The 26,182-nt window shown below is 45.0% G+C and overlaps 1 long non-coding RNA gene across 1 annotated transcript; it reads right to left on the reverse strand.

Annotated features, from left to right (window-relative positions):
• Nucleotides 1–20,578: 20,578 nt before the first annotated feature.
• On the reverse strand, nt 20,579–26,125 carry LOC116407954. The gene is made up of 4 exons (XR_004220634.1): nt 26,002–26,125; nt 24,334–24,396; nt 20,915–21,095; nt 20,579–20,833 (listed from the first exon to the last, which is right to left on the reverse strand). It is a non-coding gene; the product is annotated as an uncharacterized LOC116407954 (long non-coding RNA).
• Nucleotides 26,126–26,182: the final 57 nt, after the last annotated feature.

Genomic DNA, 26,182 nt, shown 5'->3' on the forward strand with positions numbered 1-26,182 from the left:
CACTGGTTATTTCCCCATGTCCCTAGCGTGCAGGGTCGGACTGGGTGTCCAGGACACAATGGGGCTGCTGCCTGGGGGCCCCTCAATACAGTCGCAACATCAAACCCCCCACCAGGTACCACATTTTCTCCTTGCTGCCGTTATGGGGGGTGACGCTCCTGCAGTTGCCAGCAGAGGCAGAGGTTCCACGGGCCCACCAGGTTCCTTCCCTGTGCCCCGCTGGCCCAGTCTGACCCTGCTAGCGTGGCCTTCATAAATAGAGCTTTTCTCTGTAGCTGAATGAATACAAATACATTTAAAGAGAAATCGACATCAGACACTTATAATAGTGAGTTGTATATTACTGTGTACTCAGTGTCGGACTGGGGGAGGCTTGGATCACCAGAAAACTCCACCAAACCCCCCACTAGCTAAGGGCCCACCACTCCAGCCAAACCCCCCACTAGCTAAGGGCCCACCACTCCAGCCAAACCCCCCACTAGCTAAGGGCCCACCACTCCGGCCAAACCCCCCACTAGCTAAGGGCCCACCACTTCAGCCAAACCCCCCACTAGCTAAGGGCCCACCACTCCGGCCAAACCCCCCACTAGCTAAGGGCCCACCACTCCGGCCAAACCCCCCACTAGCTAAGGGCCCACCACTCCGGCCAAACCCCCCACTAGCTAAAGGCCCAACCACTCCAGCCAAACCCCCCACTAGCTAAGGGACCACCACTCCGGCCAAACCCCCACTAGCTAAGGGATCACCACTCCGGCCAAACACCCCACTAGCTAAGGGCCCACCACTCCGGCCAAACCCCCCACTAGTTAACGCAGATAGATAAGATTATCACATTCCGGTGCCCTAGTGCTCTACCACTGTACCACACAGTCTGCCCATATGCCTGTGTCAGTGGTGCCCAAAGGTAACGTGTCCCACCGGGTTTAAGGTCACACGGTCCAATCTGCTTGTTTGGCGAGGTCGCTAAACGATTGGATTATATGCTGAAATGCCGTAGGTAATATTGGGCTTATTCAATCTAAACGATCTAATTAAAATGGCGGGTATGTGGGCTGTTAGATCCAATCTGAAGGGAAAATCAAACCTACAAGATTGAGATCTGCCCAATTTTCGGGGAGGCCCATTGGGGGTGCGCATACATGGGCAAATAAGCTGCCCAATCGGCCTAATCGGCAGTTGAAATCTACCCGTGTATGGCCGCCCTTAGTCCCGGTGCCCCGTTGGCCAGTCTGACCCTGTGGGCACTACACGTGACAACATTCTATTCTCAATACACACACGGAGTTCACACATGTACGAGAGATTCAGGCGCCATATGCCCAGTCTGTTATACACAGCCCCATGGGGATTAGCACTCGTTTGCTAGATAAACCCAAACAGGATTTTGGCCAAAATAAAGCTGTTGTTTAATTACACCAAGTGTTCTGCACATGTAAGGAGCTGCCATCTGTAGGGAAACTGGGTCTGATACAATAAATGGGCGCAAAGAGCTTTAGCAGAGAGGCTGAAGGATCCCTGGGCTGCACCTCGATAAAGAGTCGCTCTCTCCGCCAGTCATTATCCGTCGGGTACAGTAATTCCCTCCTACAAATCACACTCATTCTCTTCTAATCAAAGATGGATTAACCCTTCAAACCAAGACAGGGAAACAAAACAGCTCTACATTGGACCAATCGGCGTAATGGAGACAACAGATAAAGATCTTAATAGATGTTCTTCAAAACATTTATCGCACTTCAAGCTGGGCTGAACCATAGCAGCTGAAAATGTATGGGGGGGGTGCACCTAAGTTCAAATATAATTAAATAAATAAGGTCTCTATATAAATTGCGACTGTGACATGTACAACCACCATTGGCCGGATGGGTGGCTAGAAGCCCATTGCCTACAATCTAGTATCCTAGTCTCTTCCCCAACTAGCAATAGCCCTTGAGCACAACCTATATAGACTATAGACTTTTGCCCATTATGTTTTTACATAAATATAGATAATGTGGGCCAGATCCAAGTCATATTTTAATACCAAATTTCCCCATTTGAGAGTTCGTTAGAGAGTCCATTGTAGCACGAGGCAAGTTTTTCTCATGGAATTGAATCTGGCCCTAGATATTCCTACGCTTACAGCAGCAAACCTACTAATATGTGTTGGTAATTAATATGAACACAAAACAGCAGGACTTTTCTCTACTTCCTATAACCTATACCTTCTTTCTGACAAACAGCACTCATTTTTGGTTAGGAGGCAACTTTTGGAGGCATAAGAACCCAGTATAATGCCAAACAGGGCCTTCTGCAGACTGCCAGTCAACATAGGGGCTACCAAATAGCCAATTCTAGCTCTTATTGGCACCTCCAGGAACCATTTTTATGGTTGTGTTGCTCCCCAACACTTTTTCCACTTGAATGTAGCTCACGGGTATAAAAGGTTGGGGATCCCTGGACTAGGGGGTGCAGGGCCCACCGGGGCTTCTGCCTCCTGGACCCCTTCACCCCCTGCAGAGGCCCCCAACACCCTCAGACCCCCTACCCCGGGCACTCCTAAAAAAAACGTACCTGTGGCGCGTCGGGGGAGGGAGATGGTGGATCACGGGAGCACCCTGGGGGGAATCGGATCTGGGCTGCCGGGGCCCACCAGGTTTTTTCCCGGTACCCCGGCAGCCCAGTCCAACGCTGACTCTCTCCACTCTCCACTCCGGTATACAGTGCAGGGGGATTGACGTCAGGACTGGAGTGGGGGGCACCTAGGCAGCAGCCCCAATGGGCTCAGTACACCCCAGTCTGACACTGTCAGGCATAAAATAGATGATAGGGGTAAGAGCTTTGAATCTCTTGGCTTTGCTTTTGCCACAACAAGGCTGGCCGTGCACATTCAGTCATTGGCTAATGATTTAGACAAACCTGACTGAATTAGAAACTTATACAGGTATGGGACCTGTTATCCAGAATTCTTGGGACCTGGGGGTTTCCGGATCTTTCTGTAATTTGGATCTCCATACCTTAAGGGAGGTGACAGACGGGGAGATTAGTCGCCCCACGACAAATCTAATCTCCCCGCAATGCCATCCCACCGGCAAGAATGTAAATTGCCGGTGGGGTGGCATATTCGTGGCTACGATTTCTGGAAGTCGCCGGAAAGTTGCCTTGAGTCTATGGGAGATGGACTTCCCTTAATTTGAAGCTTTCTGGATAACGGGTTTCCGGATAATGGATCCCATACCTGTACTAGCATATGTATGGGGCCAATCTGCTGATGTTTCCGAATATACCATTCAGGAAGTAGGTAAACACTATATGAGGGGATGGATCTACCAATATATCTATCAATATTTCTACACAGGACTTTAATGTGATCCAATTGTTGTTCCGGGGTCCAGTCAGAGAACCCAGATTTGGCCCACCTATGTGGCAACAACTGGATAAAGCTACACCCATACACTGACTTGGGCAAACAGGAGCATCTCCCCGTGTCTGGGCAGCTTTAGCTGGTCACCGATGGTTATTTGCTGGATTAGGCAAAGCGCCCTTCATCAGTATCAACTGCAGGTATAACTGCCATCGGGTGTCATTAGGTCATAAAGCCAGAAATGCAGAAAGAGAAGAACTGTTTTGCAGCTGGATTTCAGCATATAAAAATGGTATTTATTCCTACTGTTTGAAGGAACAGATTACAGGGATAGGCAGGGCCAGACTGGGCCATGGGCTCGGTGGCCAGACCCATTAAATGATTCCCTTTTCTCTGTAATAATAAAACAGTACCTGTACTTGATCCCAACTAAGATATAATTACCCCTTATTGGGGGCAGAACAGCCCTATTGGGTTTATTTAATGGTTAAATGATTCCCTTTTCTCTGTAATAATAAAACAGTACCTGTACTTGATCCCAACTAAGATATAATTACCCCTTATTGGGGGCAGAACAGCCCTATTGGGTTTATTTCATGGTTAAATGATTCCCTTTTCTCTGTAATAATAAAACAGTACCTGTACTTGATCCCAACTAAGATATAATTACCCCTTATTGGGGCAGAACAGCCCTATTGGGTTTATTTAATGGTTAAATGATTCCCTTTTCTCTGTAATAATAAAACAGTACCTGTACTTGATCCCAACTAAGATATAATTACCCCTTATTGGGGCAGAACAGCCCTATTGGGTTTATTTCATGGTTAAATGATTCCCTTTTCTCTGTAATAATAAAACAGTACCTGTACTTGATCCCAACTAAGATATAATTACCCTCACAGATCCAAATTACAGAAAAAACCCTTATTCGGAAAACCCCAGGTTCTGAGCATTCTGGATAACAGGTCCCATACCTGTATTTATACCATGTGGCAGTGGGGATGCTGAAGGGATGTTCTCTGTGCAAGTAAACCACACGCTGGTATAATTTGTGGAATCGGGTCCGTGCCCGCGCCAGGGAGGCACATTAGCATCTGAAAGGGTCAATCAAGATGCGGAGAGTGAAAACGCACTGATTGCAATCACAGACTAACGAGGATTACGATGGGACGATGCCAATGTCTCGCAGGTGCTCCGATGGCACTTGACTAGAAGAAGAGTGACCTAATTATTCACCTCTTTGCACATAAACACGCCCAACTGCAAGGGGAAGATGCTGATGAGCTCGCTTATGGGCTTCCCACAGATATTCCTATCATGCAGCGGCTGAATGATCCTGTTAGAAAATCTAAAGGCTTTTAAAGGTGTTGTTTACCTTTAGATTAACTTTTAGTATGATATAGAGAGTAATATTTCCAACTGGTCTTCGTTTTTTATTATTGGTAGTTTTTTAATTATTTTCAGCAACTCTCCAGCTTGGAGTTTCAGCAGAAACCTGGTTGCTAGGGTCCAGTTTACCTTAGCAACCAGGGAGTGATTTCAGATAGTGATTGATATATGAATAGTAGAGGGGCTGGGTAGAAAGATAAGAAATTAAAAGTAACAATAACAGCAGAATTGTTAGGGATACACCAAATCCAGGATTCGGATCGGGATTTGGCCAAGATTCTGCCTTTATCAGCAGGATTTAGATCTGGCTCAATCCTACAAATCGCCTTTGCCTCTATAATAAGGCAAAGGTGCCTTATAAATATGCACTAGGGTCAGACTGGGGGTTGCAGGGCCCACCAGGGCTACTGCCCCCCCCCCCCCCGTCTGACCCACTCCCCCAAGTGTGCATAAATTAAACTTACCTTTAGAGTCAGCCGCGGCCAGATCCGATCCCCCCAGGGCATTCCCATAATCCTCTGTCTCCCTAAGTTTCTTTTAGGAGCGCTCTGGGGAGGGGGTCGGAGGGTGTTGGGGGCCGTGAAGGTGGTGGGGGCCACTGGGGGGTGCAGGGGCCCCTGAGGCAGAAGCCCTAGCAGGCCCTGCACCCCCCAGTCCGACCCTGTTTAGCGTGCCGGGGGGGGGGGACACTAGTGGCTCCCCTGCAGGAATTGAGTCTGGCCGCCGGGGCCCACTGGGATTTCTCCCGGTTCCCCTGGGGGCCCAGTCTGACCCTGTATATCCCTGCCCAGAGCGCAGGATGCCGGGCAATTCGGGTGGGGTACAGCACATGGTGCCTCTGTTAGTATTTACCCTTTACCGCTGTGTATAGGGCACTTGTATGATGGAAACACACAGTAAATTAATTCTGTGTAACTGCTGGGCCTGAGGGGGGGGGAGTCAGTTTGTGTAACACCAACATCCCCATTGAAGCCGCTCGGCAGCTCAACCCTTTCCCTCATTACAAGACAGAGCCCTGTGTCTGGGCCTGAGCGTCTCTCTCCCCGGGGAGCCACGGGCTGGGGATGAAGGAAGTGAACTCCTATTTCCTCATCAAACCCAACCCTGGCTGAGAAGTGGCCACAATAAGCCATTAACATGTGTACTTAGATGTGCCGGGCCCTACGCAGGCACTGGCGTCTCCAGCCTCCCAACAGTGCGGGGTTTCATTCCAATCACGCGTCTCCCAGACTCACAAACACCGCTGTATTATAGATATGGAAACAGAAATAATAAATCATGGCGGCAATGTTTACATTCAGACATTATTGCATTCACCTCTGTAGGGGTGGCCCAGGTACTCCTGCCACTCAGCCCAGGGGAGCGGACAAACCGTATACAAAATAACAACACCTTGACCCCGGCAGCCAAAAAACTACTGCTCTCCGAGGCTCCAGTTTTATTGTCATTGTTACTTTTTATCTTATTTTTCAATTCAGGCCCTCTCTTATTCATATTACTTTCTCTCATACAAACCACTCCCTGGTTGCTATGGTAATTTGAACCCTAGTAACCAGATAGCTGGGAAAAAACTCCAAACTGGAGAGCTGCTGAATAAAAACAGAAATTATTAAAAAACTACAAACAATAAAAAAATGAAGAAAATGTTGGTGGGATAAGGATAAAATCTGCGCATGTATCTGCCGATCCCCTTGGGGGCCCTACAATGGGAGTCACTTTCGTATGATTGGTGCCTGTAACTATTTCATGTTCAGAACATCCTCCCATTGGTTATTGTTAGGGCTTTATCCTACAATTTCAGGCTAAATGTGAGTTTTAGATCTTTGCATTTAACCATACGACCGATATCCCAACATTCGCCGCAAGAAGGCTAAAATCTGATTATGTACGCCCGGCTTTAGTCTAGAAGAACAGCAAAATGGAGCCCCGCTGTCTGTCCTCTGTCTGTTGAATCGTTGCATTATTATTCTGCATTATTATTCTGCATTATTATTCTGCATGCCTTTGTATTTTTCTTCGGAAATATGTATGTCAATAAATATCCGGTGTTTAGGCGCGACAGCTTGGGGGACATGTACGGGAATTACGCTGATGTCTGCATATTGGAACTGCTGTGATTTGCACTTGTGTCGTATCAGAGACATAAGAAACGTTGGGAACACGTCCCCAGATATAAAGCCTGCGGCTATTAACCCATTAAGGTAAGGCCTTCACTCTGCTGCCTGCGCTACTGTTTGCCCATAACGTATACTGAACAGTAATAGGTGCATTTCACAATCAGGGAAAGCTTTTAAACCTGTTATAAGTATAAAAAGTTCCCAGATTTCCTAGGATTGTTGCACCATTGATGAATCTTTTCCGCAAAACTGCCGCAAAGATTCGCTGCAACAAAAATTCCCCATTGGTTTTCATTTTTTAATATTTGCTGTTTTTTAAATATTTCAAATTTTGCTCTGCAACTCTCCAGTTTGGAATTTCAGCAGCTCTCTGGTTGCTAGGGTTGAAATGAGCTTAGTCACCAAGGAGTGGTTTTAATGAGAGGCTGGGATATGAATAGGAGAGGGACTGAATAGAAAAATAAGTAATAAAAAGTAAAAATAACAATAAAATTGTAGTCTTATAGTCTAATAGTTTTTTAGCTGCCGGGGGTCGGTGACTCCTATTTGAACACTGGAAATAGTCTGGCATTTCTCAGTCCAAGTCTGGTAATTCTTTCAAGGCAACCTGGTGTTTTCATTGCTCCAGACAATCATAGCCTGCACATTAGTGACTGTGTCCTTAGGGTGAAGACACACAGAGCTACTAGTAGCAGCTACTAAAACAGACAATGCTGATCATTTACTGATAATTGTCTCTACATGTGTTTTAGCAGAGGCAATTCTCAGTATTGTCTATGGCAGGGAATTTTCTGACATATAGTAGCTGTGACAAGTAGCTGCTACTAAGTAGCTCTGTGTGTCTTCACCCTTACTGTCCCTTGTGTTGCAGTTAGGGTGAAGACACACAAAGCTATTAGTAGCAGCTACTTGTCATGGCTACTAATATAGACAATGCTGATCATTTACTGATAATTGTCTCTACGTGTGTTTAGCAGAGACAATTCTCAGTATTGTCTATGGCAGGGGATTTTCTGAAGTTTAGTAGCCATTAAAAAGTAGCTGCTACTAGTAACTCCGTGTGTCTTCTCCCTTAGGGTGATGGCACACGGAGCTACTAGTAGCAGCTACTTGTCATGGCTACAGAAACAGACAATGCTGATCATTTACTGATAACTGTCTCTACGTGTGTTTAGCAGAGGCAATTCTCAGTATTGTCTATGGCAGGGGATTCTCCATGATAAGTAGCTGCTACTCTGTAGCTCTGTGTGTCTTCCCCCTTAGGGCTCTGGTACACGGGGAGATTAGTCGCCCGCGGCAAAACTCCCTGCTCGCGGGCGACTAATCTCCCCGAGTTGCCTTCCCTCTGCCATCCCACCGGCGAACATGTAAGTCGCCGGCGGGATGGCAGACGCGGCGGGGCGATTTCGGGAAATCGCCGAAAAAGCCTTGCGAGTCTTTTTCGGCGATTTGCGCGAAATCGCGCTGCCGCGTCTGCCATCCCGCCGGCGACTTACATGTTCGCCGGTGGGATGGCAGAGGGAAGGCAACTCGGGGAGATTAGTCGCCCGCGAGCAGGGAGTTTTGCCGCGGGCGACTAATCTCCCCGTGTACCAGAGCCCTTAGAAGACTGACATATTCCTCTGCCGAGTTGGATACATCCCCCCTGAGCAGTTTGTGGCCTATATATCAAGATCCGTTCCTCTATGAAAACTGAAGTACAGTAAAGTTTATGTTGTTCTTGTATAAAAAAACTGTAGTTCCCACAAGTTGCCTTGTCCCCCCCCAGGGCTGGCACAGTTGGGCCGAAGAACCCTTCCAAAGTAATTCCCTGTAACCCTTGTAGCAGATGGAGCGTGTAGATGTGAAGGTTACGTCTGCCTCGAGGCCTCGCAAAATGTCAGAGTCGAGTTCTTAAACAAATTACATTTCTCCCAGCAGGGTGAACCCATATGTACACACAAGCTGTATTTTTTTGCAGTCTGAGAGAGAATTTAAAATACTATTCTAAAAGGCAAATTTTTTAAATATATTAACATTTTGTCAGTCAGTGTGACCAGCATCCCGATGAGAAATGAATCACTGAAATCCGTTCTCTGGAGATCTTCGGCACAAAGGAATACTTTTGTCATAATTATTTTGTAAAACCATTGTTAGTGAACAGTCTCTGGATTGTTACTTGGAAAAAAAATAACCATGGAAAATTTATTATATTGCCCAACTATATTCTGGATAAAACCTGGTGGGCCCCAGCCCTCATGGCCCTGGCCCTGCCAACCCATGCCCTGCTCAAGTCATCCCAGCTCCCCCGCTTCCCTGCCTGGGCCGCCCCCTCTCCCCCACTCCCCTGTCTGGGCTGCCCCCTCACCCCCGCTTCCCTACCTGGGCTGCTCTGTCTCCCCCACTCCCCTGCCTGAGCTGCCCCCTCCCCTGCTTCCCTACCTGGGCTGCTCCATCTCCCCCACTCCCCTGCCTGAGCCGTTCCCTCTCCCCCACTCCCCTGCCTGAGCTGCCCCCTCCCCCGCTCCCCTACCTGAGCCGCTCCCTCTCCCCCACTCCCCTGCCTGAGCTGCCCCCTCTCCCCCACTACCCTACCTGAGCCGTTCCCTCTCCCCCGCTTCCCTACCTGGGCTGCTCTGTCTCCCCCACTCCCCTGCCTGAGCTGCCCCCTCCCCTGCTTCCCTACCTGGGCTGCTCCATCTCCCCCACTCCCCTGCCTGAGCTGCCCCCTCTCCCCCGCTCCCCTACCTGAGCCGCTCCCTCTCCCCTGCCTTTGCTGCTCCCTCTCCCCCGCTCCCCTACCTGAGCCGCTCCCTCTCCCCCACTCCCCTGCCTGAGCTGCCCCCTCTCCCCCACTACCCTACCTGAGCCGCTCCCTCTCCCCCACTCCCCTGCCTGAGCTGCCCCCTCTCCCCCACTACCCTACCTGAGCCGTTCCCTCTCCCCCACTCCCCTGCCTGAGCTGCCCCCTCTCCCCCGCTCCCCTACCTGAGCCGCTCCCTGTCCCCCACTCCCCTGCCAGGGCTGCTCCCTGTCCCCCACTCCCTCTACCTGAGCCGCTCCATCTCCCCCACTCCCCTGCCAGGGCTGCTCCCCCTCTCCACTACCTGAGCCGCTCCCTCTCCTCCCCTGCCTGGGCTGCTCCCTCTCCCCCGCTCCCCTACCTGGGCTGCTCCATCTCCCCCACTCCCCTGCCTGGGCTGCCCCCGCTCCCCTACCTGAGCCGCTCCCTGTCCCCCACTTCCCTGCCTGGGCTCACCCTCTCCCCCGCTTCCCTACCTGGGCTGCCCCCTCTCCCCTACTTCCCTACCTGTGCTGCCCCCTCTCCCCCTCTTCCCTACCTGGGCCGCTCCCTTTCCCCCCACTTCCCTGCCTGGGCTGCCCCCTCTCCCCCGCTCTCCTACCTGGGCCTTTCCCCCCACGTCACTGCCTGGGCTGCCCCCTCTCCCCTGCCCGAGCCTGGTCCCCAGGCGGTAAAGGGGCGCAAAAGAAAAGTAATAAAAAGTAACAATAACAAGTAACAGCCTTACAGAGCAATTGTTGTTTTACTGCCGGGGTCAGTGACCCCCATTTGAAAGTTGCAAAGAGTTAGAAGAAAAAGGCAAATAACTATAAGAAATAAATAACGTAAGATACACAAATTCACTTGTCTCTAAGCAATACTTGCCTCGTCTATAAACCAATCTATGCTTATGCCTAACATGTCAGTCTGCCTTTGCATTCATTTGATATTTAAGAGAAACATGACAGGAAAATGGGAGTTCTGACAGCCTGAAGTAAATCCAAAGTAACTCCCATTAAAATGAACAGGACAAAGCTTGGAAGCTGCACGGAGCAGTTATGGCAATAGGGGGCAATGTTAAAGCTTCTAACGAGAAGCCTAAATGTACTGCCTTAGTGAGTGAATAAGGAGTGTGCAGTTCTATCATATACATATACACACAAGGCTTCACTATCTCAGCTGATTTTTATTATTCAAACTTGCCCAGCACCACCTATTGGGACGTTTATTTTTAACCATCTGGTAATGAATTACATGCTAGCATCTATTCTTCCCTCTATTTCTCCTCTTTGTTCCCATTCAGAAATAGGGAATGATAATGAAACAGGCCAAATGGTCAGGAGCAGGAGGGCCCACTGACATCTGGGCCCAGTTTCCCTGGTATCCTGGTGGGCCAGTCCGACACTGGGCGGCCCTTAGTACTTAAAATGGCAATTTCCTTTTTAGGATTACCCAACGGCAATGGGAGTATAGTTTTCCTTACAAATTGCCATTTGCCAATTAAATTTAATGTTTCCCTAAAGCTGATCCCTCAAGAGTTCAGTTTATACTGAGAAGGGCTCATTTACTAATGCCCCGGGCACAAGCACAAGTGCCCTGAGGGGAATCAAACTGCACTTCTGCCAAAAAGCAATGATTGCCCCCTTTGGATTTATGCTCAGTGGGCAAAGACCAGCACGGCAGGGTGCAAGGCAGCCCAACGGCTCCCACACCAAGTGGCTGAATGATGCCCAGAATAGGTGTCGTTCCAGGGGACTCTCCCTTTATCCGAATGCAACAAACAAAATGGCCACAGCTGCACTTACCCTTGGGAATAATTACAGTGGTGCCTGGTCCCTTAGATTTATAGCAACATCCCAATGTAGGATAGGAAGTGGGGACCACACACACCCCCCATTTATTCTCCAGTTCCTATTCCGCCCCCTATCCGACCCATCTACATTGCAGCTCTGTTGAACACAATATTGGTGAGGTTAGCCAGGGACTGCACGCTTGGGCATTTTCCTGAGTAGACCCAGTCTGACACTGGTGCATTCCCAGTATCTGTCATCAGTACACACCAGTTCATATGGGCAAGGAAACACTTTTGACAGCAGAGAGCTCTGCAGTAATCAAAGCCCCTCTTGTGGGTGTCATTGGAGCCAAGGTGAATAGTGCGACCTTGGGTTTTCGTTGTGATCATGTATATGTCTTACTAAAAACATGGTGTCAAAACTTCAAAACAACCAGGATTTTTTAAAGGACCCTACATTTCCCTACCATATATATAAGTTAGGCACATCTCCCCCATCCAAACCACACCATTTGTACTGCATATATTCCCTTCGTCCGCCAGCACTATCACATTTGCCTAAAACAAATAGCAGTTTTTATGTAATGAAGAATGCAGGCTTACACAGGCAGAATTTACTTTGATAAAAAAAAGCTTAAATTGGGCACTGTAATGGTTAAGCTGAGCTCAAGAGAGGTGGTTAGGAGTAAAAAAAAAAAAAAAGCACACAGCTAGAGTAGAGTTTCTATGGAAACCAGCAGTGCCATCACTTCATTGGCTGCTGGACTGGAGGGTGTGTTTGGCAACCTGAGTTGAGACGAACTGAGCATGCTCAGTAGTCAAGAGCCAAAGTCAATTCCTAGTGGCGATTGGGTTAGAGGAGGAGAAGGAATCCCAGGTGATTAAGGGGATGCTATTAACTGATTACATTTTTGTGGTGGGGTTAACATGTCCTTTAAATGACTTTTGCCTTAAGGTCCCCATACACTATAAGATCCGCTCGCTTGGCGATGTCGCCAAGTGAGCGGATCTTCACCTGATATCCCCACCTACGGGTGGGCGATATCGGGTAGCAAGTAGCTTAAAAAAAAAATAATCCGGATTACATTTGCAGCCATGGGGCAGTCGGTTCGGGGACTGCATCAACGAGCCGATACGGTCCCCGATCCGACTGGATTTTCTAACCTGGCCGATCGAGATCTGGCCAATTTCAGGCCAGATATCGGTCGGCCAGGCCGCTCGGTTCTGCCCATACATGGGCCGATTAGCTGCCGAATCGGTCCAAGGGACCGATATCGGCAGCTATAATTTGCCCGTGTATGGGGACCTTTATGTGCTTTGTGTTCCAGGTCTGGTAGCCTTCACCTTCATTGTTGTTGGCCAGTGAATGCTAATTGCCGATGGGCTACTTGGATTTGGCGGCCCTATCACATGATTTCCTCCCAGCAGCTGGGAATCATTTATCTGCCCAATGAGGATAAAGGAAGCCAGCAGGGAAGTCTTATAAATGAAAATAATTACCCTTCTCTACCTGAGGGGAAGATTGGGAGAGTTAATGGGCGACTTGGCTTTCAAGTGGCACCACGTGGATCCTTACACGGCGCCTACTCGCTGTGCAGTCATTCCCATACATTTGCATATGAATTTCACTTTGTCATTTTTATCTTTCCTACAGCTCATCTGCTAGCCCTGTGCTGAGTGGCACAATATGCACCCAGGAGCAGCGCAAGGATTTAATCTATATTGTTAGAGGCTGGAAACAAGCAGATTCCCCATATCAGGGCCCCGGTACATGGGAAACACTGCTTATCTCTCCTCACTCTATAAGGGAAGAGAACTGGCGGCTTGTAGCATTTAAATAACCAAGCACACACTTATAGGTTATCAGTGCCACCCCGAGCTATGTTCATTCCAGGCTCAGCTAAGTCAGAGGATTTCCAATTTAATTTAATATATGCAGTATGTTCCGTATACACTCCGCACATGGAATCCCCGGTAGAACATAAATGACATCTATTAAGTGCTTAGAAAATACAAATATGTTTCCATAGACTAGCGGAAATGTCCGCATGTAGATAAAGCAACACAACATATTCGGCGTATGACGGGAAGAACATTGTGTTAGGGCTTTTATACTAAAAGGGAAAATCTATTGTTGCCAGGGCTGCAGTATAAGCGGATGGAGGAGATGATTGTTATACACACAGAGTCATGCTAATGTATGGGTCTGAGCACAAACGTACAGCTAATGTGTGCTTGCTAAGATTGGCTATTAGGGGCCTCTATGCATACTATCAGCTTACAGGGGCTTTATTTGGTAGTAACTCTTGTTTTTATTCAACCAAAACTTGCCTCCAAGTCAGGAATTCAAAAATGAGGGGGGCACTGAGAGCAACATCCAAGGGGTTGGTGAGTAACATGTTGCCCCTGAGCCACTGGTTGGGGATCCCTGATATATTGCAATATATTCAAGCTGGCCAAGTACATCACACTCACCCCCAGTCTGGCCAGTCCTACACTTACTCCCCCCCAGTCTGGCCGGTCCTACACTCACTCACCCCTGGTCTGGCCAGTCCTACCCTCACTCACCCCCGGTCTGGCCAGTCCTACCCTCACTCACCCCCGGTCTGGCCAGTCCTACACTCACTCACCCCCGGTCTGGCCGGTCCTACACTCACTCACCCCCGGTCTGGCCTGTCCTACACTCACTCACCCCCAGTCTGGCCAGTCCTACACTCACTCACCCCCAGTCTGGCCAGTCCTACCCTCACTCACCCCCAGTCTGGCCAGTCCTACCCTCACTCACCCCCGGTCTGGCCAGTCCTACACTCACTCACCCCCAGTCTGGCCGGTCCTACACTCACTCACCCCCGGTCTGGCCTGTCCTACACTCACTCACCCCCAGTCTGGCCAGTCCCACAGTCACTCACCCCCAGTCTGGCCGGTCCTACACTCACTCACCCCCGGTCTGGCCAGTCCTACACTCACTCACCCCCGGTCTGGCCAGTCCTACACTCACTCACCCCCGGTCTGGCCTACACTCACTCACCCCCAGTCTGGCCAGTCCTACACTCACTTCCATGTAACTCAGTAAGAATTCTACTGCTTCATTATACATTTTTCACAGGAACTGAGTTTTACCTGAACCTGAAGTCTAAAATATCAAATGATTGCCCTTTTTATTGGCTCCAATGGGATCACCTGATTGTAGTTGGGAATAATGGGAGCTACAACACAGGTAAATACAGTGCCTACTGCATAAATTATGTCATAGACATGATGAAAGTAATTTTTATTTCTTTTCCTGGATAAATGCAGTGCCTGTATAACGCTTCCCCCCTGTTCTTTGTAGGAGACGCACTGGTGTTGGTTTGGGGGGCTTTCCCTGGCCTTTTTATACCATTTTCTTTTGACCCAAAAGATGCCAATGGGTTATTCCTGCACATTATTACAGGTACTTACTTTCCCTGTACAAAATGCATATTGTTATGCTTGGGATGCATCCTCACTTTTTACTCCTTAGATTATTATTTCAGCAAATTTAATTTATATGAATGTCACTGTTTTCATTAATATTTGTATTATTTTGGCTGTGCCTTTTTTTAAAAGAAATGCAGACAATTCATAAAGGATAAAGGTAATTCAAGGACCACTCACTAATTAATAGTAGAAGAGGAATAAGGTGCCATTCCAGACAATCCTAAAATATAGAATACATTAACTATATAACATTGTTAGGGCACCAAATCCTAAACAGGGCTAAATGCAGGGGAGGGATCCCTATAAATGTATAGTATAACACTGTATGCGCATATGGAACAAATAAATATAAAGCAGATTATGAATGTGCAGTGTTAAAATATCAAATAATGAAAAACAGAGCACAATTCATATGAGATGCCAGTAAAGTAGATGAGCAAATCTTCAATTGGCAATAATAATTACGTTCTACTTATTCCTTTGCTACTTCAGTGATTAATACAGACAATCTCCACACTGCATGACATGCTGGCAATAGAAGAACATTGACTTTCATATCAAAGCGATGTTGCATATCTAGTTTTTTGGGTTTAGGAAGGAGGGATACAGTGGAGTGGGAAGGGTACAGGATAGAAAGGGCATTGGCAGCCACAGACACTTTTCAACGGGGGCTTCAGTGTTTTCTTTTTTATTATCTTTATTGCATTTCAACTTGTACAGAGTGGACATCAGATTAAAATAGTTAGATATCCATGGGAGAGAGAAAAAAAGAAAGGACAAGAGAAGAATTGGTCCCGTATCCGTTGGAAGTAGGGCAGGAAATAATAAAACAAAATGAAAAACTAAAGGTTAGCTCGACGGCTTAAGGTGCCCATACACGAGGTCACCAAGCGAGCGGATCTTCTCCTGATATCCCCACCTACGGGTGGGAGATATCGGGAAAATGTAGGTTAATTCGATTGTTTGGGCCAAATGATCGAATTCTAACGGCGGCAATGGCACAGTCGGTTTGACCTGACTAAATCTTTTAACCTGCCGATCGATATCAGGCCAGATATCGGTCAGGCATGGCTGTCGTTTCTGCCGCTACATGGGCCAATAAGTTGCTGAATTGGTCCAGCTACAATCGGGCCGCTTATGGCCACCTTTACTCAAAATTATAATTAAAGTTGTCCTAGGCTTGCCATCTAATGATATCTTTGAAGTCCCATGGTTCTAAGGGCTAGCAGCTGTCGAAAGCGGCTTGTATATGACCATAATAATATTTACATTGGCAGATTTGTATTACATGTTAGTTTTAATACCTATTCTTAAATGAAAAACCAGATACGGCCCCAGCGTTCGGAAAAGAGTAACTATACCAGGGTTCCCATATTTGCAGAAATCTCCTTTGTTCTTTCTGTTTTTCTCTAAGTATACTGGCCAGCTTTTCATTAACCATAACCCGGTTTAATTTGTCTTTGAAATGGGAATAAAAAATTTTGCAATTGTTCTTTTAGCTTCCAGGAAAATAAAAGTTATTAATGATCTTGTATGGTTGTTAACACTGGGTCACCTATATTCAGTAAAGCATTCTGTGGGTCTCTCTTCAGGCTTATTTGTGTTACAGAGTATATAATGTTATAAATTGTTGGCCAAAATGATTGGGTGTTTGGGCAATCCCACCAGATGTGCATCACCGAGCCAGTTTGGCCGCAGCGCCTAAAACAATCTTTACCCAGCTAGGGATTTATTCTATGTAGGCAGGAAGGGACAAAGTATCAGCACATAAGGACTTTATATGAGGTGTCTAATAATGAAATGTTTCTAGAGCAGCTGGCTATGGATCCCCATACCTGGGGGCCTCAATATTTTCATTAATAAATCAGTTCTATAGCTCTAAGCTCCCTATGTGTGTCTTTACGAGGAGCGAGTTGGCAGCGTAGAGATATTTAACAGAAAGATAGAAGTCCAGGGTAATCCGGGAAGAAGAGAATGTAACAGCTAAAGCAGCTTTAATCCAAAGAGGTTCAGCTTTCTAAAGCCCTTCCTTTCCCCCCTCGCTCTGTGAAATGGTTTTCCTTAATGCCGCCAAATTGGTGTGTTCCTGTTAAACACTGTTAAATGTGTCTCGGGTTATTTATTTTTCAGGTTTTGCGTTATGTCACTTGTAAGCAGATGGGAATGATATTACCCACAGAAGCTCCTGCTAAATCTGATTGCTCCGCAGAGCCAGAGTCCTCTTTTTATAAGCTTTATCTTCACATTAGTCCTGGTCGTGCCTTCTATCAAGTTCCAGGCATAAGCCCACCAAGCACAATGAAGTTGACTTTCCGTTCCTGAAGATAATATTATCCTTCTCCCATCAAAGCACCCAGGCAGCAATTCTAATCAGCCCCGAGAGACCGATGATATCTGTACCATGGAATTCTTATTTCTCTGATATTTTTCGCCAATAAGGATTGGTCAATAGCAGGCGTAAAGTGCTGGGCCCCCCTATTATTATTATTATTAACATTTATTGCCAACATATTCCGCAGTGCTGTACAATAAGTGGGTTACATACATTGGACATACAGAGTAACATATAAAGCAATCAATAACCGATACAAGAGGTGAAGAGAGCCCTGCCCAAAAGAGCTTACAATCTACAAGGAGAAAGGGTTGAGACACCCCTACACACTGCAGGATAAGTCTTTAATGACAAAATGTTATCATAGGAAGGAAACTAAACTTCAGAGGATGTTTAAAGGGTTGGTCCAACTTTAAGTTAACTTTTATTACAGAATGTCCTATTCCTAACAACTTTGCAATTGGTCTTCATTATTTATTTTTTATATCGTTTTTTAATTATTTGCCCTTCTCTTCTTTATCTTTCCAGCTTTCAAATGGGGGTCCACGCTCCTGGCCTAACCTTTTTGTCACATAAACACAGAAGTTGAAAATTTTTCACAGCGCTCTTTAACCCTTCCGTATTCTAATTTACATAATGAATGCAAATTATGATTCCGTTCGGTATTCGTCTGAATCTTTTATGAAGGATTCGGGGTTTGGCCAAATCCGAAAATTGTGGATTCGGTGAATCCCTATTATTATTACTTTTTATTCCTTATCTTTCTATTCAGTCCCTCTCCTATTCATATTCCAATCTCCCTTTCAAATCACTGCCTGGTTGCTAAGGTAAACAAGACCCTAACTACCAGACAGTTGCTAAAATTCCAGACTGGAGAGCTGCTGAACAAAAAGCTAAATAACTGAAAAACTACAAAAAAAAAATAAAAATAATTAATAACAATGTACAACCCCTTCTGTTCACAAATAGTCATATCCATGGCTTTCTCATCCTACCATTTTCTTCCTACTACAGACAAGTTACTCAAAGATTGCTTGGGACTGATCTTGAGTGGAAGGAATTGCTCATTCAGACTGGTAACTTATTTTTCTTCAATTTTCAATGGATTGAAACAAATCATGAAACTAAGCTCATTACTGGTATCAACTAAAAAATTCTAATCCTACGGTTCACTTAGATTTACAGTACCTAAAAGCTTAACACCACAGAATAAGCCCTGCTTTTAGCACATATCAGATTATATATGTTCCCGGGGGTCATTTTCTGATATATTTCTACCCTTCCGTGCATTGCAAAATATCTGTACAACTAAAGTGGACTGACTATTTACAGTAATAGTGAGTGAGATTTTGTAGCGTTCTATATCATGTTAGATACTTAACACATCTAAAGAACATATTGCTCTCTGTACTCTAATGGGTTTGTAAGCACTAATGATCTTGGTGTGAAATGACACTCTCTCGAGACTTCTTAAAAAGTGGTTGATTCCTCCGAGCAAGCTCTGTATCTGTCTGTCGACAGACACTTATGTATTACTATGTAATTTTCAAAATCGCCTTTCCGGGATGGACCTGACACATCACTATTTACAGTGTAGGTCTGGGGCACAATATCCTGTGTATACCCCCTGTTTCATTGAATCTGTATATTGAGTCCTGTATAAGTGAAATGACTCAGAGACTGCTGTATAGAAGCCCTTGCAGAGCAGTGCCTTATATAAAACTATACTCTGGGAAAAAAGTGAATCAAGAGCTCCTTTCCAACCTTAAAGGAGAAGAAAAGGTAAAATCACTGGGGAGTGCCAAAATGTTAGACGCCCCCAGTGATTGTAATTGCTTACCTTATACCGCGGGTTGGGGCTCATGCAAGGACAGACTTGAAGCAGTATTGAACGTATGCAAGAAGCTAGGATGAGGAATATGATATGATTGGACCTGGCTAAGACCTGGCTGAATGCGTGGCATGACTAGGCAGTAAATACTGAAGTCTATGCCATGTCTACGTGGAAAAGGATACATAGAAGAGAAAGGCTTGGGATGTCTGTATGATAAGCATGGTTGAAATCCTGTACAGGTATAGGACCCGTTATCCAGAATGCTCGGGACCAAGGGTATTTCAGATAAGGGGTCTTTCCGTAATTTGGACAGGTACTGTTTTATTATTACAGAGAAAAGGGAATCATTTAACCATGAAATAAACCCAATAGGGCTGTTCTGCCCCAATAAGGGGTAATTATATCTTAGTTGGGATCAAGTACAGGTACTGTTTTATTATTACAGAGAAAGGGGAATCATTTAACCATTAAATAAACCCAATAGGGCTGTTCTGCCCCAATAAGGGGTAATTATATCTTAGTTGGGATCAAGTACAGGTACTGTTTTATTATTACAGAGAAAAGGGAATCATTTAACCATTAAATAAACCCAATAGGGCTGTTCTGCCCCCAATAAGGGGTAATTATATCTTAGTTGGGATCAAATACAGGTACTGTTTTATTATTACAGAGAAAAGGGAATCATTTAACCATGAAATAAACCCAATAGGACTGTTCTGCCCCCAATAAGGGGTAATTATATCTTAGTTGGGATCAAGTACAGGTACTGTTTTATTATTACAGAGAAAAGGGAATCATTTAACCATTAAATAAACCCAATAGGGCTGTTCTGCCCCCAATAAGGGGTAATTATATCTTAGTTGGGATCAAGTACAGGTACTGTTTTATTACTGCAGAGAAAAAAGGAAATCAGTTTTCAAATTCTGAATTATTTGATTAAAATGGAGTCTATGGGAGATGGGCTTCCCTAATTCGGAGCTTTCTGGATAACGGGTTTCTGGATAAGGGATCCCATACCTGTATAAAAGAAGATGTTGTGGGAATCAGTAATGAGGCTGAAGACAAGTAGGATATTTCACAGACTGTAAGGCAATAGGCAAGTTAATTTTAGGAGAATGCTAAAGACCCCCTCAAATAAATGGAGAAGAGTAGAGCTCATATTAAGTGGCCTATTAAAGAATCCTTCAAAACTGGAATATATATATCAGCAGATATTGCCCTTTTATATCTTTTCCCTTGAGCTACCATTTTGTGCTGGTCTGTGTGCTTCCTCAGAGATCAGCTGACAGGAAATAATGCAGCTCTCACTGTAACAGGAAGTAGTGTGGGAGTAACAGGCAGAACTCTGCCCATTCATTGGCTGATGGGGCCTAACATGTATGTGTGCCCTTGGTTTGTTTGTGTGCACTGTGAATCGTATGATCCCAGGGGGTGGCCCATAACACTTAAAATGGCAGTTTTCTATTTAGGATTCCCTAGTAACACATACTACTACAAAAGTATATATTTTTTAAATGGTTTATTTAGATAAAGCAGGGCTTTACACATAAAGGTGCTTTATGCAGTTTATTTTTATAGAGACCTACATTGTTTGAGGTTAGTTTTCCTTTAAATGGGCAATTTGAAACTACCGTTTGCAGTTGTGCTAGTTGGCTGGAGTGGCGGTACTAAGAACACACTTAATAGAAGCAAGTTTCTATATTACTCCAATTCACTGGCACAATATAGACTTTTTACTCAATATGCCCCCTTTAAGATCATTGCTTCAATAAATAGTAGGAAGTGTATGCATTTCAATGTAGTTCCCTAGGAAAGAAATATAAACGTTTTAACATCAAGCTCTGTGGCAGAGAGAATGAAGGCAAAAGGGGGCACATCATTTAGTACCTGAATACTATAAAGCAGCAGCAGTTAATTCTGTAGTTCTTTGTTCTGCCTTTCTTTTCATTCTTTGGCCCCATCGTCCAACAGAAGTGGGAGCATTTCTCTCTTTCTCCTTCTTTTCCTTTTCTTACTTCTTTAGGATATACGCTGTTCATTACAAAATTGCTTTATTTCGACCTCCATTCTGTAAGTTAAAATGCAAATAAAAATTAGTAAAAAGAAAAATTGCAAATAAAGCCCTGTAACAAACCTTCCCATTGGAAGGCTGAGAGAAAACATTAATATTAAATATTAAGGGGCAGATGTAAGAAATATATAAATTGGGAATCCAGAAAGATGCCCTGCTGTTCAATCCTGTCCTGTTCTCTACTGGCCACACAGAGAAGGGCGGCACCTCTTTACATTTTTTCCATTACCTTATCTTCCAAACAACCTAAATCCAGGGGTCATTTATGACTGGAATTGCAGTGAGTGAGTTGTTTGTACTTTTATTCTCCGCCCCGGAATACATCATTTTGGCATGAAAAGTGAATTGTTGAATAGTAAAAGACTGCTACACACAGTAAAAAGATACAAATAATGGTTTAATATGTCCCACATCCTGAAGAACAGCATAATAAGCAGCAACCAGCATGGATTTATAAAGGACAACTCATGTCCAAAAACTACATAGACTGCTTTCTATTCTATGGCCTAATTGTCTTGATTATCCATGTATGGGATCCATTATTGGGAAGCCTGTTATGCAGAAAGTTCCAAAATACGGGAAGACCATCTCTCCTAGACTCCTATATAAGTAAATAATTAAAAGTGATTTATTTTTTCTCTGTAATAATAAAAAATTACCTTGTACTTGATCCTAACTAAGATATAATTACCCCTTATTGGGGGCAGAACAGTCCTATTGGGTTTATTTAATGGTTAAATGATTCCCTTTTCTCTGTAATAATAAAACAGTACCTGTACTTGATCCCAACTAAGATATAATTACCCCTTATTGGGGGCAGAACAGTCCTATTGGGTTTATTTAATGGTTAAATGATTCCCTTTTCTCTGTAATAATAAAACAGTATCTGTACTTGATCCCAACTAAGATATAATTACCCCTTATTGGGGGCAGAACAGTCCTATTGGGTTTATTTCATGGTTAAATGATTCCCTTTTCTCTGTAATAATAAAACAACACCTGTACTTGATCCCAACTAAGATATAATTACTCCTTATTGGGGGCAGAACAGCCCTATTGGGTTTATTTAATGGTTAAATGATTCCCTTTTCTTTGTAATAATAAAACAGTACCTGTACTTGATCCCAACTAAGATATAATTACCCCTTATTGGGGGCAGAACAGCCCTATTGGGTTTATTTAATGGTTAAATGATTCCCTTTTCTCTGTAAAAATAAAACAGTACCTGTACTTGATCCCAACTAAGATATAATTACCCCTTATTGGGGCAGAACAGCCCTATTGGGTTTATTTAATGGTTAAATGATTCCCTTTTCTCTGTAATAATAAAACAGTACCTGTACTTGATCCCAACTAAGATATAATTACCCCTTATTGGGGGCAGAACAGCCCTATTGGGTTTATTTCATGGTTAAATGATTCCCTTTTCTCTGTAATAATAAAACAGTACCTGTACTTGATCCCAACTAAGATATAATTACCCCTTATTGGGGGCAGAACAGCCCTATTGGGTTTATTTAATGGTTAAATGATTCCCTTTTCTCTGTAAAAATAAAACAGTACCTGTACTTGATCCCAACTAAGATATAATTACCCCTTATTGGGGCAGAACAGCCCTATTGGGTTTATTTAATGGTTAAATGATTCCCTTTTCTCTGTAATAATAAAACAGTACCTGTACTTGATCCCAACTAAGATATAATTACCCCTTATTGGGGACAGAACAGCCCTATTGGGTTTATTTCATGGTTAAATGATTCCCTTTTCTCTGTAATAATAAAACAGTACCTGTACTTGATCCCAACTAAGATATAATTACCCCTTATTGGGGCAGAACAGCCCTATTGGGTTTATTTCATGGTTAAATGATTCCCTTTTCTCTGTAATAATAAAACAGTATCTGTACTTGATCCCAACTAAGATATAATTACCCCTTATTGGGGGCAGAACAGTCCTATTGGGTTTATTTCATGGTTAAATGATTCCCTTTTCTCTGTAATAATAAAACAACACCTGTACTTGATCCCAACTAAGATATAATTACTCCTTATTGGGGGCAGAACAGCCCTATTGGGTTTATTTAATGGTTAAATGATTCCCTTTTCTTTGTAATAATAAAACAGTACCTGTACTTGATCCCAACTAAGATATAATTAGCCCTTATTGGGGGCAGAACAGCCCTATTGGGTTTATTTCATGGTTAAATGATTCCCTTTTCTCTGTAATAATAAAACAGTACCTGTACTTGATCCCAACTAAGATATAATTACCCCTTATTGGGGCAGAACAGCCCTATTGGGTTTATTTCATGGTTAAATGATTCCCTTTTCTCTGTAATAATAAAACAGTACCTGTACTTGATCCCAACTAAGATATAATTACCCCTTATTGGGGGCAGATCAATCCTATTAAGTTTATTTAATGTTTAAATTATTTTAGTAGATTAAAGGTATGGAGATCTAAATTCTGGACTGGGGTTCTGTTGGGGTGCCGTAGGGTTCAGTATTGGTTCCACTTTTATTTCCCCTGTTCATAAGTGACGAAGAGGAGGGCAGTTAAAGCAAAGAATCTGTGCTGCGGATCAACTTTGCTATGACTTTTAACAGCTCATTCAAGATGTAATGATGTATAATTGATGTGCTGCAGAATATGTAGCCACTATATTATAAAGGATAATAATACATTCTGGGAGAGGTCAGTAAGCTATATTAGAACTAAAGATGTCGGCTCTCTGACCCGGAGAAAATACACACGCGGGTGCAAGGGCGACATGAAAATAAGTAACCCTTTGACCCAACCAAAATAACTAGTCTCCGGAGCTCACTGCTCTCATCATTGGCTGAACTCATTTCATTTTATATCTGAAGGTTTAATAATCTTACATTTTAAATAGAAATAGAATCTATTGCCCTCCTCTGACTCTGGAACCTGCTTGTTTCGATTTGTCTTTTCTTTTTCCCTAGGTATTAGGGTTCCTACAAAAATATCTTGATCCATTCTGTTTTTGGAATCTAATTTGTAACCCCTTGTCACGCTTGCCTATACCTAGAAATCTCGTGTTTCTACTGCACAAACCTCCGTAAAGGCCAAAAGGCTGATTCTCAACTGGTCCTAAACAGGACTCTTCTCATTGCTGCTTGGCCTGACTTTTCGGGGATCATCATCACACAACTTTCCCCCCCAAAAAACCTGAGTTTCCCACCTTTTGCTAATGGTACAACACAAAACTCATTACCTGGCCTGTAGGACTCTAGCCTTACGAGCTTGCCATGGAAAGAGTCTGCACCAAACTGCTAGTCTGGAAAAAAGCGGAAAATTCAAGTTTAAATCTTAGAAGAAAACTAAAAAAATAGGAATAGAAATTTTTAAATGTAAATGTTGATAGCACACTATTTGTAATTAACACCTTCTTTGAGAAGATCCAGGGTTCTCTTTGAGAGCAAGGTTGGCATTAGGAGTGGTGGGACCTGGGCATATTGGGAACAGCTAGCTCCCACCCCCAAACTGTGTTCCATTCAGTGGCGTAACTACTTCGCAAAAAAATCTTTAATCCACCCTACACACATTTATTCACCCCCTCCTGCACTCGCCTGTTAATACCCACCCCCTTCCTACTTGGAAGGCACCATGGAGCTTACCTTTATAGTGCCCCCAACGCTTACCTTTATAGTGCCGGAGGGGGGCCTTTTGCCGCCCCTGGTAACTTTGGGAGAGCTGCTAGCTGAGGCAAGTTTCTTTCTCAACTCGCCTCATGGTATCAGCGCCCTCGGGTCCGGGCCCCCCTGCCTCCCCATGACTGCAAGGTCTGCTTCCTCGATCACTGCTATGTCACTACTTCCTACATCACTGCTTCCATTCCACATTTCACAACAGTCGAGGCCTCTAACAAGCCTGCCTGTCTCCTCCAATGCCGGCCCTGTTTCTGTGTTGCTCCTACACATGCAACTGGCCCAGAACTGACAATAGTACCTTGGGGGGTCCGGGGCCCCTGGGCAGGAGCCCCAGTGGACCCTGCACCCCCCAGTTCGACCCTGGACACACAGAGCTACTAGTAGCAGCTACTTGTCACGGCTACTAAAATAGACAATGCTGATCATTTACTGATAATTGTCGCGATGTGTATTTTAGCAGAGGCAATTCTCAGTATTGTCTATGGCAGGGGATTTTCTGGCGTTTAGTAGCCGTGACAAGTAGCTGCTACTTAGTAGCTCTGTGTGTCTTCACCCTAAGGGTTCGGGCACACGGAAAGACTAGTCGCCCGCGACAAATCTCCCTGTTCGCGGGCGACTAATCTCCCCGAGTTGCCATCCCACTGGCGACAATGTAAGTCGCTGGTGGGATGGCACACGTGGCGGCACGATTTTGGCAAATCACCGAAAAACGCCTGCGCAGCGTGTGCCATCCCACCGGCTACTTACATTGTCGCCGGTGGGATGGCAATTCAGGGAGATTAGTCGCCCGCGAACAGGGAGATTTGTCATGGGTGACTAATCTCCCCGTGTGCCAGAGCCCTAAGGGTGAAGACACACAGAACTACTAAGTAGCAGCTACTTGTTGCAGCTACTAAAACAGACAATGCTGATCATTTACTGATATTTGTCGCAATGTGTATTTTAGCAGAGGCAATTCCCAGTATTGTCTATGGCAGGGGATTTTCTGGCGTTTAGTAGCCGTGACAAGTAGCTGCTACTAAGTAGCTCCGTGTGTCTTCACTCCTATGAGGAGGCGCCCCTCTGACTGGAGTACCACTTGTAGCAGCCCTAAAACTTTCCCTCTGAGAGAACAGTTCAGTCATGAATCAGAGCTGCAGTCTCTCCCTCAGGGTCTGTCTCTCCCTCAGGGTCTGTCTCTCCCTCACTTCGCTGAGAACAACCAGTGTTTATAGTGGTAGTGGGTGCGGTACCTCACGCTTATACAGACGGCTAAGTAGGGCTACGGGGTAGTGAAACAGACTGGGAAGTGTATAAGCCACACGGTGCAGTCGTGGCAGCCGCGCTACTCCCTCACACAGCGCCCTACACACGGCACCCAGGCACTAACAGCTCAACTTCAGGTACAAAGCGGGACACCGGCACCGCCCCTCC

The sequence above is a fragment of the Xenopus tropicalis genome, chromosome 10, assembly GCF_000004195.4.
Source record: "Xenopus tropicalis strain Nigerian chromosome 10, UCB_Xtro_10.0, whole genome shotgun sequence".
Lineage (NCBI taxonomy): Eukaryota > Metazoa > Chordata > Amphibia > Anura > Pipidae > Xenopus > Xenopus tropicalis.